This window comes from Dysidea avara, chromosome 6 (genome assembly GCF_963678975.1).
Source record: "Dysidea avara chromosome 6, odDysAvar1.4, whole genome shotgun sequence".
Classification (NCBI taxonomy): Eukaryota; Metazoa; Porifera; class Demospongiae; order Dictyoceratida; family Dysideidae; genus Dysidea; species Dysidea avara.
Window position 1 is genome coordinate 31623930 of NC_089277.1, and position 14796 is coordinate 31638725.

The following is a 14796-nucleotide window of genomic DNA, read 5'->3' on the forward strand; positions in this document are numbered from 1 at the left end:
CATATGCCACGCCCACTTTTAAAACCATCGCAGTTCAACTTGCTACCATATTTGCAGCCTTAAAACACCTTGTAAAGTGATAGATAATGCACGGAAAGCGTACTTTTAGCCATTACTCTGTGTTTACCTATGCACGATTGCAGTGTAGCGGACACGTCCATTTGCAATCGATCGATCGCGTCATTCAGTACTATTATTATTATTATTGTGATTTTGCTGCTGAAAGACATGGATACAAACTGGGAGGTTGGTATTAAACTAGACTATAAAATACAGCAGCTGGTGTGCTGATAAGAGCTATCAGCACCCAATTATAAGTTAAGATTACAAGGGAGCAACTAAAAATTACAAGTAAACTAATTAATTAACAAAGGGGTAATTGGGATGGAACTACACCTATGACAAGGACATACAACATGATAAGTACAGTAATTATTGTCATCAAATTTGAAGTGAACATGGCCCAGAAGATGTTGTTTAACTGTCTCTTTAGTGTTGCTATAGATAGATCTAGATTTAAAGGTGGCAGTACATTCCATAAACGTGGTAAACGGTTAAAATAAAAGTGGCGGGAGGTGCTATATTTCATATAATTATGAACTAGCTTGGAATGGGTTGATAATCTTGTAGAACTGTTGCTGTTAAAATGGACCCACTTGGAGATGTCAAAGTGTAAAGATGGATTCTTGATGGATTTAATAAAAAATAACAAGTCATTTAGTTCGTAAGTAAACATGAGGGGAAGCATCGACAACTTTAATAGTCTAGTTTTATAGGATGAAGTATAATCATTAAGAATGTACTTTGTGGCTCTCCGCTGAACCCTTTCCAAAAGCTGGATATCTTGAACAAGATTGGGTCGCCAGATTTGGCGAGGGGTCCGTCACTGGCAGGAATATCGTCGAACATCAGAACTGAAATATGGAATATGGAATATATTCAAATCATATTTCCGTATATGTACGTGTATTTTCGTATATTGTTCTTATCACGTGATATAAGATTATCAAACTTCTTGTTATTATTATTATTATTACTAGGACCGCGTCACATACAACCAAGTACATACACCAACGTGACAGCCCCCCGGTGAGGCTATTAGGTGGTGAATGCATTATCCCCAAATCAACTCAATATGTCACAGTAGTGACAGATATAACACAATAGTGGCATCGTAACTAAAGGCCACCAGTAGCTAAGTGCCAGTACATCATTGGTGTGGTATAAATGGCACAGTGATGTGTACACAGTATATGTATACAAAACATACAGGAGAGAACTATACATTATTGCAGTATTGTATGCAGCAATACATTATAGGCAACATCACCATGCAGATAAAAATTATTAGCCAATATACAGCAATGCATATCAACATCAACTAGAGCTAAGTAAGGTTCATCAGTGATGTAGCAATGGCACAGTGATGGGTGACACACCATAGTTATGCATACACAACTTTCAGGAGATAGCTACACAATGCTGTAGGCGTATGCAAGCCAGATGAACCAGATAAAGGAAGACAGCCAAGCCACTAGAGCCTAGTAGCTACGCCAGGTGAAGGCAAAAAAGATTAAGCACGTCAGTATTGAATTGCCTGACACCAACACAAAGAAAGTTCGCCATGCCAGCTGCACAAGACAAAATTGTTTACTTGTATTTTATATGTAACTGTAAGCTTATTGTAAAGAGCATGGCATATGTCAGTTTAATGTTTTCTCGAGGGGTCACCAACTGCTTCGAAATCTCGTACACCTCCAGTAAAATCCTGCCTGAAATACGAAATCTTATGTTGTTATCGTGATTCTGATTCTATACTCGTTCTGGTACCTTAGCTTACATTCAACTGCTCCTGCACAAAAGTAAGAATGAAATCCGATGTTCCGCTCCGCTTCGGATTTGTATAATCAAGTTGTGGAAGCCACACAAAACCAGGAGCTGTGGGAAAAAAGCCGCACAAACCAGGAGAGAATGAAATCCGATGTTCCGCTCCTTTTCGGATTTATATTATTAAGCGAGTTGTGGAAGCCAAATAAAACCAGGAGTTGTGGGAAAGAAGCCACATAAACCAGGAGAGAATCCATGCAAACTGTCCAAAAGTATATCGATAAAATCCGATGTTCCACTCCGTTTCGAATTTGTATTAAGCGAGTTGTGGAAGCCAAACAAAACCAGGAGCTGTGGGAAAGAAGCCAACAAAACCAGGAGAATCCATGCAGATTTCTCCTGCACAAACGTAAGAATGAAATCTGATGTTCCGCTCCGCCTCGGATTTGTATCAAGCAAGTTGTGGAAGCTAAACAAAACCAGGAGCTGTGAGAAAGAAGCCATACAAAACCAGGAGAGGATTGAATTCAGAATGAAATCCGATGTTCCGCTCCGTTTCGGATTTGTATTAAACGAGCTGTGGAAGCCAAACAAAACCAGGAGTTGTGGGAAAGAAGCCGATTTATATTAAGCGAGTTGTGGAAGCCAAACAAAACCAGGAGCTGTGGGAAAGAAGCCAAACAAAACCTGGGGAATTTATGCAAACTGCTCCTGCACAAAAGTAAGAATGGATTTACTTAGCAAACTGCAAACTTAGCAACATAAACTTAGCAAAACTTCATAAACTTAGCAACACACCAACTACAAAAGCAACTTAAGCATACACTGAGATGCTCCTGGTTTTGTGGGGTTTCACACCAGATAGAGCTTTGACAGTTGCTCCTGGTTTTGAGGGGTTTCGCACGGGATTTCCCCTGAATGATTGGCCTTTTCCTGGTTTATAGGGCTTCAGCTGCGAGTTGCTCCTGGTTTTGTAAGGTTTCATTTAATAGTTATGCCAAGGCTTTACTCCTGGTTTTATATGGCTTCACAATTCCTCTCAATTTCGTGAGGCTTTGCTCTTACATGCCTGCTGAACTTCTGTTTCTTTCTCTCACTACTTTTTGGTGATTTCAGAACTTATCACTCTACACCAACCTGTAATTTAAAATCAGATTTTGCAGCTCTCGTTCGATTTTGCGAAATCTTTTGAAACCCGTGAAATCTTGAGAAATTTGTTCAAGATTTTGAAATCCGTACCACTTTTTCGTGAGTTGGTGACCCCTCGTGTTTTCTTGTATTGTTTATTTACGTGAATGAATCCACTGGCAGCTGGCATGGAGACTTGAGATGTTACAAACATAAAAACTTACTTGTAATCTTCTTGTTTACACAAGTGGCTTCTGGCTCTCCTGCACGGGCATCACTAATCTTCTTCGCGCAATATGTAAGTAATTAAGCAAGGGTGTGGTACTGGGCGTTATATAGAATTACACGTATGGTCAAGTCATCAGCACAAACAGGAGCGACGATTATACGTTTGTGCCTTCATTCACAGGCGAATCTATCCCCGGTTAGTTCATGTCTCTAGGCCTCGTAGTTTTCTCAAACATTAATAATTAATTATTTATTTATTTAATTATTTATTTATTTATGACGTAATTTTAACCGCGTTTCGTATTATTCTTAGTACTTGGTTGTATAATTATCAATTTTGTCAAAAGACCGGGTTGTACAAAAGGACAAGCCTGTAGGCGTACTTCCCACAAAAAGCACATACACACCAGAAATTACAAAAACAATGACATAAGCAAATACACCTTGTTCTCCTCACTTATTCTCAAGGTTATTCCACTGCTTGATGGTTCGCGGAAAGTAGCTGTAGCTCTGTTGGTAAGCAGTTGTTTTGGCTGGAGAGGTTATACTTACATTCGTCTTGGCCAGCTCAGTTACTGATTGAGTCTATATAAAATGGCCCGCTCCTCGCTGGCTCCATTGCAACATGCCGGCTAACCATCGTTGCTCGTACTGCGTAATTCTCGGCGTAATCGTCCCAACTGTGTAAAAGCACTTCATTTGATATGAACCAGTAGTCTAAATAAATAATACATGGATGGGATGTAGAGGAATATTGAGGAATCCAATTGAAATATGGAATATGCAAGAATATCGCGAATATTTGAAATATAATCTGAAATATGCAGGAATATGGAATATCATGGAATACAATGCCCATATTCCAAATATCGTCGATGATTTCGCTAGTGACGGACCCCTCGAGATTTGGGAGCAGTACATAAGTTGAGAACGCACCAAGGAGATGTATAATTGTTTCTTTGTCAAGGTACAGTTGGTTGTAAAACTACGACGGATTAAGCCTAGCTGTTTGTAGTCTCTGGACACAACCATATTACAATGAGCAGACCAGGAGAGATCAGTAGATATCATGATCCCAAGGTCTTTAATCAGTTCTGTCGATTCAATATTGTTATTGTTGAGGAAGTACTGAGCTGTACTTTTATTGTTGCACCAAAAGTGTAAAACAGCACATTTGGAGCAATTAAATGATAAATTATGCAACACGGACCAGTTGCTGGCTATGTTAAGGTCCTCTTGTATAATGTTGAAGTCTTCAGCAGTCTTAGCTGTATGTATACACTTGGTGTCATCAGCAAATAAAAAGGGCAGTAATTCTTTTAATAGCGAAGGAAAATCACTAATCTAAAGAATGAACAAAAGAGGGCCAAGGATGCTGCCTTGTGGTACTCCTGATAACACAGGTAGCACCTCTGAAATAGAATTGTTAATACGTACTCGTTGCTGTCTGTTGAGAAGATAAGCCTGAAACCAATTCCACAGGTCACCACGAATTCCCAGGGACCATAACCTGGTCAATAAGTCATTGTGGGGAACAGAGTCGAAGGCTTTTCTTATATCAAGATATATTACATCAATGGGAGTGGATAATTCATGGGCTTCAATTACAGAGTTGATAAAGAGGAGTAGTTGTTGTAATGATGACCTGCCTCTAACAAAACCAAATTGTAATGGTGAAACAAGCTTGATTACTTTGTCAACTATCTTGTTGTACACTAATCTTTCCAAAATTTTTGAAAGAATACAAAGCAGTGAAATTGGACGATAATATTTTATGTCTGTCTTCGGACCTGACTTGTGTATGGGAACTATAAGATGAGTCTGCCACTCACTAGGAAGAGAGCATGAAGTGATGGACAAGTTAATTAAATGATGGACAATAGGAGTAATTGGACCAGCACACTGTTTCAGTACCTCAGGGCTCATGGCATCAATCCCAGCTGCTTTACTAGCATCCAAGGAAGACAGACATTCAAAAACTTCCTCAGGTTGGATATCAATTGAGGACATAGCAGGTATGTCAGAAGGGTTGTCTGCAGTCTGTGGTTGGTCCATAAAACTTTTGGTAAAAACTGAGTGAAAGTATTTATTAAAACCATTGGATATACCAAGATCATCATTACAAGAATCAGAGTCAAGCGACATGGCTGCTGGAATAGACCGATTGTTTTTAAGGCTTGAGATAAATTTATAAATTCTGTTGGAGTTTGATGAGGAATATTGTTCCACTAGAGAGGATTCATAGGCTTGCCTTGAAGATGTTATGAGCTGTTGTAGGTTTTCCTCAGCTGATTTCAGAGTAGGTTTATTGTGTTCTGTTGGATTACGTTTAACCTTTTTACGTATTGTGTGTAATTTGTTCAGATAGTGTTGTATTTCCGAAGTAAACCACTGGGGCCTATTGGGTGGACGTTGTTGTTTCTTTGGGATGTACTTGTCCATAGATTCATGTAATAGGTCCTTCAACCTTGCCCAAGCAATCTCAATGTTATCAGAATAGAAAATGGCATCAGCGTTATTGAATGCAATAAATTGATTCAGTACTGCTGCTATGCACTTTCCAATGTTTATGATTATGATAATTGGAAGGCAGCAAAATGCTGATTACATCCAATAAAAAAAAGAGATATAAAAATGGTTTGGGGATATTTACAGATAACTAGCTAGAGTGTGTGTATTTATTACAAAGTCTTTGTCATAGCATAAGGAGGGTAGATTGTTCCATTCTTTAATAGTTCTGTAAAAATAATTCATTTGGTATTTGGTGGTGTTGGCTGCTAGCAGTGTGAGTCTGAGTGGGTGGTATTGTCTTGTGCTGGTGGATTGTGGCAGAAAGTAATTGGGTATTTGTAATGCTGGCTCCTGCTGGTGAGTAATTCTGTGAAATAAAGATAATCTAGATGCTTCACGTCTCTGTTCCAGTGTGGTCCAATTAAAATTGTCTAACATTGTTGTTACACTACTCTTAAAACTGTAATCTGACTGCACCCACCTCGCTGCTCGCCTCTGAACCATTTCAAGTTTGTAAATTAAGTTCTGTTGTGATGTGGATCCCAGACTTGAGTGGCATATTCAAGAATTGGTCGCACAAGTGTTGTGTAAGCGTCTGATTTAACCTTACTGTTACATTTACTTAGATTTCTTTTTTATAAAATTCAGCATCCTGGTGGCTTTGTTTGTAATGTTATTAATGTGAGGTGCCCATGAGAGTGAATTGTCTAGAAGTATCCCTAAATACTTATATGTGCTGCTGGATTTGATGGTCTGGTTGTTTAAAGTATAGTTATTTTATGAGAGGTAGATGACGTCTCGTAAATCTCAGTAAGACACATTTGTTGATATTAAACTTCATCTGCCACCTCTGTGCCCATCTAGAAATTTCATCAATATCTTTCTGCAACAGAACCACGTCATCTTCATTACTAATTGTTCGGCAGACAACACAATCATCCGCAAAAAGTCGAATAGATGACAAGATGTTACTGTTAATATCGTTTATATATAGTAAGAACAAAAGAAGCCCTAATACAGTACCTTGTGGGACACCAGAAATAACTGAAACAAAATCAGATTCGTTACCATTCACCAGTACTCTTTGTGTTTGTTTTGTCAGCTATTCAGAAATCCAGCAATGTATCCTGTCGTTAATTCCATAATATTGCAATTTCTTAAGCAGGCGTTGGTGGGGTACAGTGTCAAAAGTCTTAGCAAAATCTAAGAAAGTACATCAACTTGTTCGTGGCTATCTATACTATTAGCTAATTCTTCAATAATGGTAAGCAGCTGGGTGGTGCATGAGTGTCCTGATCTGAATCCATGTTGGAAAGTATGTTGTTCTTCTCTAGGTGTGACATTATAGAATGGAAAATTATGTGTTCCATCACCTTACAGCATACAGATGTCAGTGAGATGGGTCTATAATTTACTGGCATGGATCAATCCCCTTTCTTATAAACAGGTACAATATTAGCTTAGAGCCAGTTACTAGGAAGGATCCCTTCGTTAAATGATTGGGTGATAGTATGTTAAGAGATCTGCACTTATTAGACTTTGTAATTTTAATACATGAGTGGTTATGATCATTAGTGGAAATTACTTAGAGGCATAAATCAAGAATTTCTAAGTTATGATTAGCTATATTATTACTGTTGCTATCTAGTCAATTGGAAGACTGGGAAGCACCATTCTTTGTTACTATTCTTCCCCTCTTGATTATTAGGTTCTTTTCGCCATTGTCCTTGCGTCGTTTTAGTTCTTCTCTAAGTGCCTTATTGATTTCCCGCTCCTTAATTGTTAAATCTGGTGTTACATAGATGTTATTCCATCTTTCAGTTGCTCGGAGTTTAGAAGCCTGTTTCATAACTAAGCGCTTGTGGTGCTCATCACTTAGTGTTACTAAAAGTAATCTTGCTTTACTACCACCTGGCTTTCCAAGCCGCAGCACATTAGTTACACTTGACTTTGGTACATTGAATTCTGTTTCAAATAGCGAATGAACCTTTTCGTGATCCTTAGTGGAAGACTCTTCACCCATATTATGAACAATAACATTACATTTTCTATGTTCTCGATCTATATATTCATCAATGATTTGTGCAGGAGTGTCTGTCATTACTGAAGGTCTGGAATCACCAGACGTTGTATTCGTCTCCATTGGTGCATCAGCTTGTGCAGGTCTTGAAGGCCCTCTTAATAGTTCAAGACTCTCAATAATTGGCTTTACTAAGTTTTCCATCATGTTCTTAAGTGGTTCTGTTATTCCATTAATTATGGTATTAGCAACCTCACATTCATTAGTAATACCTTGAGGGCCAGGTGATTTACTTTTGGAATTTGAGAGCTTAGTGAGCATTGTAGATTCACATACTGAACAAAACCAATGAAGAGATTACAAACTTATTAAATAGGTAAAACTTAAGAAGGATGTGCATAAATGCAAGAAAACCTGTAACTTGAAAGCCAGCACCGAAGCTTCGAATGTTCGAACATTTTATTAGCGAATATTCGAAGGTAAATTTCAATATTCGTCCCAGCCCTACTCTATAATATTAACAGTTCAGAACTCACAAACTCTAGCTATAATTGTTATTTTGCTATAACACTTTATACATAGTACTAAACATTGTACTAGCTGCATGTCTGACCCTAGAAAAACATTCATTTTGTTGAGAGTAACATTATTCCTAATACTGTAGTGCATTGTTACTACTCATCAGGAATCACTTCACTGTCCAAAACAGGTTAGCAGGAGTTATATACATAATGTCACAGAAATTGTCCCATTATGCTCCATTATTCTACGTGATTAATTTATGCTTTTCATCACCTATTATGCCCAAAATGATGCCGACATAATCAATGCAAGCCTACTTTATTCTTATTCCAATTAATTGATTAGCTATATATGTACAAGAAAACTAATGACACATGTAGACACAAGAAAAGTACATACAGTACTGTATGTACAATACTGTATGTTTTATAAATTGTCTTGGAGAAGTGTAAACATTGGAAATTTAAAACTGAAATTGGTCCAAACATTATCTAATCAGTACCTCCCTACATATTAAGCACTAAGTATCATTAAGTGTTACCTTAATTTACTTTTTTTCCATTGTAAAATAATTTTTGGATGCAAAATTTGTCTGAAAATCTCTTGCACCAAAATTTTTACACAAGATCAAACAACTCTAATAGAGCAGTTGTTATTATACAAAAATATATACTTTTGCACAAAAATAAAGCAAATTGCAGTAGTTTATTTCACATGTTTAATAATGTACTGCACATAAAATGTTTTATCTACAGTATTTTGGTGCTATCAGACATGTATACATGAATAGACAGGTACTTATCAATTGATGTATGTGTGGGACATTGAAAGGGCTATTTGAAGAACTAGAAATTGAAAAATGAAATTGCGGGGTCAAAGCGTATAAATTACTAATAATGAGTACCTCTTTACAAGGACCACCTTTATATTAAGACCACTTCTAAGAACCATGACCACATATAAAACAATCTCAATGATTAGTCTGGATAGATAATTTAAAAAATACTTCATGGGGCTGATGTTCTTTAATTTCATGAACTGATGTGTAGTACATACATTGCAGAAACACCAATGAAAACAGCACATGGTCACAATTTACAAGACCATAAAGTGTGTTTTGGGACCATCATACTGACTCATGAGGATATCTAGTTAATTACATTAATGTACATAGCCTCACATGGCTATCGTGTTGGTTAAAGGGTCTGGTGGATTAGCTTCGTGCTAGTCATTTCTTTGCTATGATAAGGTAGCTAGCTAGCTATAGTACATATGATTTGAGATGAATCCTGAGTTGTTGATTAAGAAGCCATACAAGATCATAGGCTTTAAACATGATGTTCGTGATGTATTTATTTGTAAGCTCATGTTACAGGTGCACACTTTATTGTTGAGAATATGGCATCCAGTGCATCAGCGAGTGCGAATTAAACCCCCTTGGAAAGAGGTTAAACAGCCAAACGAAGTATCTACTTATGAAACTATGGGAGTACCTTAAACAAGGAGCAAAGAAGTGTAAATTTTCTGCCAACATCAAGGAGAGAATCTCAGAGGTCACCAATAATACCTTCTTTGCTGGGTTTTGGCATACATTATGCCACAAAGGGATTTCAAAGATATCCATTGTAAGGGTTAGAATGGAGTACCACAAGAAAGGCGGCTTATCTATGCCAAGTAAAGGTACAAAAAGCACTTTGCACAAGCCTGCTCAATTGAATCGACAGGTACAAATGTTCACAAGTCTGTGTTGATGCAGACAGTTTCAACCGAGATGCCATCAGATGGAAGATCCATTCATTTTAGGAAGGAAGGAAAATCTATCACTCTGAAAGATTTTGGTAAGTTAAATTTTGAACCCTGGAACTTTGTCACATACTCCGTCTTAGGCCAAACTTAAGAATGATGGTGTTTTCTCTGGGGGTAGAACATAACTTAAAAGAGTGTTGAGTGATATGGGATTTAAGTACAAGACGATTACTGACAAGAGGTTAGCATTGCAACAGTTTGTGCTTTATGTCACTACACATATACACAGGGTATACTATGAGCAGCCCTGCATAGTCCATCAGCGTCATAAATATTTAACATGAATGAAGTGCAACAGAACTGAAGGAAGACCAGTTGTGTACTTGGATGAGACTTGGGTAATGAAGAACTTCTAGAGCAATTCCTCATCCAAATCAACAGTGATAGCGATGACTCTTCTACTAGCAGCAGCAGTGGGTCCAAGTCTTCTGACCTTATTTCATATGATGTAAGATTGTTTGATATTTGCAGCAATGGTGTTGCAACTTGATGATGCCTCAGGTAACTGGGATAAAACTCTGTGAAGTACATGGAAATACAGATGAAGTCATAGGCGGATCTGAGGGGGGGCCAAGGGGTGCTGTGCCCCCCCTGGCCTTTCTCTTGCCCCCCTTGGGCTCACAGTTGATACCAGAAACTGGAATCATGTATTCATACTGTATTCAGAAGTATAGAAAGCAAATGGGCAAATAGAAGACAACAATTGTAAATGTACTTTACAGTTATACTGTACATTGTAAAGAAAGTGAGACATATAAGTTTGAATTTTTGTGCCAAGATCGAGATACTCTAATAGAGCAGTCACTACTCTAATAGAACAGTCACAATTGTAATGTCATTACAACAATACTAGCTATAGCTACACCTTATTTCTATTTAGCACACTTTACCATCAAATAGGCTTTATCTCAATTAGGCTAACTAATCTTTATATTATGCATTGTAAGCATACACTTTGTTAGCTAAATGCTATCAAAAATGCTCCCAGATTCAAACCTAGGAGGTCTAATTTTTAAAAAATTTTTGCCAACTACAGTCTTACAACCGTATGTCTATCATTCATCCAACTATACTGAATGAAGTTATGTAACTGAATATAACTTGTGTACTAGAATTCCTCTTAGTGGAATAAACACTTTTGTACACTAAAACTTTTTGCCCCCCCTTGGCCCCCCCTGACAATGCCTCCTAGATCCGCCTATGGATGAAGTGTAAGTATGTGCACTTTAATAAAAAAATATTATTGCTTTATTATGCTAGCAGAAGTTGAACATACCATCCCTTGTATATTTGATCAGTGCAGGAGTGTTTGGAAGTCACTATTGGTACTATCAGCCCAAATTCATACAACCAGTGTTATTTCATTTGTTAAAACTTTTAGAGTTTTTTGGGAATGTGACTTCAAAAACAAAATGCTGGCTGTATAAGTTGTGTACATGTGTGATGAAGTGATGAGAAAAGGATTAAAACGACAAATTCACTAAATGGGAGTAGAAGATGATGGGCAACTTTGTTGTAAATGTTAAGTAAAATACATGTTGTTCGGCTCACTTGCAGGTACACCAATGCTGCATAACAGATTTTGAGCTGTTATAATTTTGGGTTTTCCTCTTGAAAGGCTGAAGAAGTTTTTTCCCTGAACATAAGTAGACCATTTATCTTCTAAATACAATGTAACAGTGGCCCCAGCTCTTCTACTCATGCAGCTCTGTTTTACACAAACAAAAACTGGTTCATTTTCTTGCAAAAGTGTATTACAGCCTCTTACATAACAGATAGTGAAATCATGTGTGTTGAGTGTGGGAGTGTGACATCTGGCTTCACCACAAACATGTGTCAACATGAACACCAAAGGGCTGCACTTTAGAGGCTTCCCCATTGAAAGTGTATGGCTAAATTTTACAGTGTCATAACTGGAGTCTCTTACATTCAAATGAAGCACCTTTAATACATTCTTAGCTGATTGAGAGATGCTACCTAACGAGCAGTACAGGAAACACATGCAGTGTAACAATCGTGAGTTATTAATCGGTTTTGAGGATTCAGCTCAACACGTACATACTATAATTTGTTATTTATTATACAGAATTTGGCCATAAAAAGATCTAAACGGTGTACATCAAGTAAAGATCTCATGAACTGAGATCAAATCATAGTTATGTTAGTCTCATAGACATCTCAATTAATCAGAGGTGAACACTAGTACCGATTCTACAAAATTTACCGAATTTCAGCTTTTCAATTTCAGTTTTTCAACTTTCACTTTGGGTGATAAGAATGTAGTGTCTTGTGGTAATTAAGTGACAGTTGTTGACCAAACATCAAGCAGTGATTATAGTGGTTACTGTACTATCTATAGGAGTAGCAGCTGATAATGTGACTGGATCTGCAAGAATCCCATATGTTCGCACTAGCCTAATTTTATAGTAGAATGCAAAAAAAAAGTGGAGTATTTATGAAATCATAAAATAATATTTCCATAAATTTTAAGCACTTTTTCAAACTGAAAGAAAGTGATAAATGCATAAACTTTGATAGCATAAAGCAAGAGAAGTTCCAAAATCTTCGTTTTGTGTCAGTCTTCCTTTTGTTGGATGAATGGTTCACAATCATTTCTTCTCACGTTTTGCTTTGCCCTGGTCATAGGAAAGGCAGCAATGGATTCGCCTGTTCATGGAGAACCCAATGATGAAAGTTGCATCTTGGTAGAGACTGTAATTGTAAGTTATAATTGTTTACTTAAGCACCTATAGTTTATTTTCCATATTGGCATTGTATAAATCGATTTCTGTTGTTGCCACTTTGTAACACTGTAACTTTGAAGGTTCTTGCCTTCTAGAGCTGAAACTTTGGTTGACCATCCCTTTGGCTATCTAGATAAAGAAAATGTATTAAAATGGAATTCGAAAAATGCACTAACGTGGTTTTTGCAGACTTGGTCACATATGTTAGCTCCACTACTTAGTAGAGTGTTGACCACTTCCACCTGACTGCTTCACTGCATAACCACATTCACAAAACTAGAGGCCATATGAAGCAACTCACACCCAACACCACTTTAAGTCACAACAAAAAACTCATGGGTGGGATGCACCTTTTGTACTGGTAACAGTGAATGTCTAACATCTGTGTACTTTGCTATTCTCAATTAAATTGTCATCTACTTCTTCATGCCAGGAAACCATACAAAGGCAGTAATTTCCGTATCAACACTTTACTTGAAGGAGTGTATATAGACACAAAGTACCATAGTAGCTGATATACTGTAATAATAGCATTAGACCATGCCCCCTGAAATGATCAGAACACTTCATGACACCACTTGTTGAGGTTACGCCCCTAAATGATCTAGCTCCATAGAAAAGATACCACCAAACATAGTAAACAACTTCACACACCCTTTATTATCTGTGGTACCACGCCCCAAACTTAATCTACTGTGCAACTGAGTAATGACATCAAGATGCTCTAATATAGCAGTCATGGCAACAGTGTATTTTATAGCTATGCTTTAACAAAAATGTCATAAGTGGTGGATTTGAGGGGACCAAGGAGAGCTTTGCTCCTCTGGTCCTTCTCTTTCCCTCCTTGTACTTGCAAGACTATATTGGCACTAGAAACAAGAATCATGTATTCACACCATATTCAGAAGTACAGAAAGCCAACAAGCAAATAGAAGAAAACAGTTATATAAAGCAACTTAATAGTTATAAACTGTACACTGTGAAGAAAATAAGATAAATAAATTTGATGTTTTTTTGTGCTAAAGATTGAGATACTCTAATAATAGAGCAGTCACTAATTTAATAGAACAAACACAATTCTATTGCTATTAACTGACAATTTTTGTAACAGTAGCTACTACCTTATTTTGTTTAGTACACTCTACCACCAAACAGGTTGATATAATCAATTTTGTATGTCTTGTAAAGCATGCATTATGTTAGCTAAATAGCTATCAAAAATGCTCCTGAATTCAAGCATAGGAGGGCTAATTTTAAAAGTTTTCTCAGAAGATATCCAACTGGAGTCTTAGAAAGTGTATTCCTTTCATTCATCCAGCTAGCTATACCAGACAAAGTTATGCAAATGAATATACCATAGAGTTGGATTGTTAAGCACATTTGTCTATTAAGTGCATATTATTTGTTAAGCTCATACATATTTCTTGTGAATAACCATGACTGATAAGCGGCCCAATGCAAGGCTTACATGTGACAAAGCTATGCACAGGAAGAATGCTGGAAAAGTAATCTCTCCTTGAGTGCTTATGTCTCTGGCTTTGTATACAGCAAATCAGTCCTCTGAATTGTGATAATTCTTGTCATCATGAAGGATTTCACCTAGAAATGGAGTCAAATATTCTTATACACTAGCACAGTTACCATGAACTACAGTGTACTCTATTACATCGTAGTGATTCAGTGTTAAAAACACCATAATTATTTATTAGGCGTACATGCCTTACAAGATAGTATTATTTTTATAAAAGTTCACTACGAAATTATAAGCGCATGAGCTTAACAACCCAACTCTATGGTAACTTGTGCACTAGAGTTCCATTATTCTCATAATGGAATAAACACTGTTCTATCTTTTGCCCCCCTCATCCCTTGTAGCAGTATCTCCTAGATCCGTCTATGAAAAAATTTATAAACTAGTATAACAAAAAAATTCTTAAATTAAAAATGAAGTAGGGTTTCAGTGATAAACAGTATTGAAACAAGAGATGTCAGTAGCTATGAGTGAAAACC

The 14796-nt window shown here is 37.1% G+C and overlaps 2 long non-coding RNA genes across 3 annotated transcripts in view; one reads left to right on the forward strand and one right to left on the reverse strand.

Annotated features, from left to right (window-relative positions):
- Positions 1–14796, reverse strand: part of LOC136257936 (uncharacterized) — a 115360-nt gene that overhangs the window by 49245 nt on the left and 51319 nt on the right. The window lies entirely within an intron of this gene.
- LOC136258750 (uncharacterized) lies at positions 9262–11240 on the forward strand. 2 transcript variants are annotated; one of them, XR_010702975.1, is made up of 5 exons: positions 9262–9916; positions 9961–10074; positions 10123–10223; positions 10272–10490; positions 10544–11240. It is a non-coding gene; the product is annotated as an uncharacterized lncRNA (long non-coding RNA). The 2 variants fall into 2 exon arrangements; XR_010702974.1 differs by having other exon boundaries at positions 9262–10074.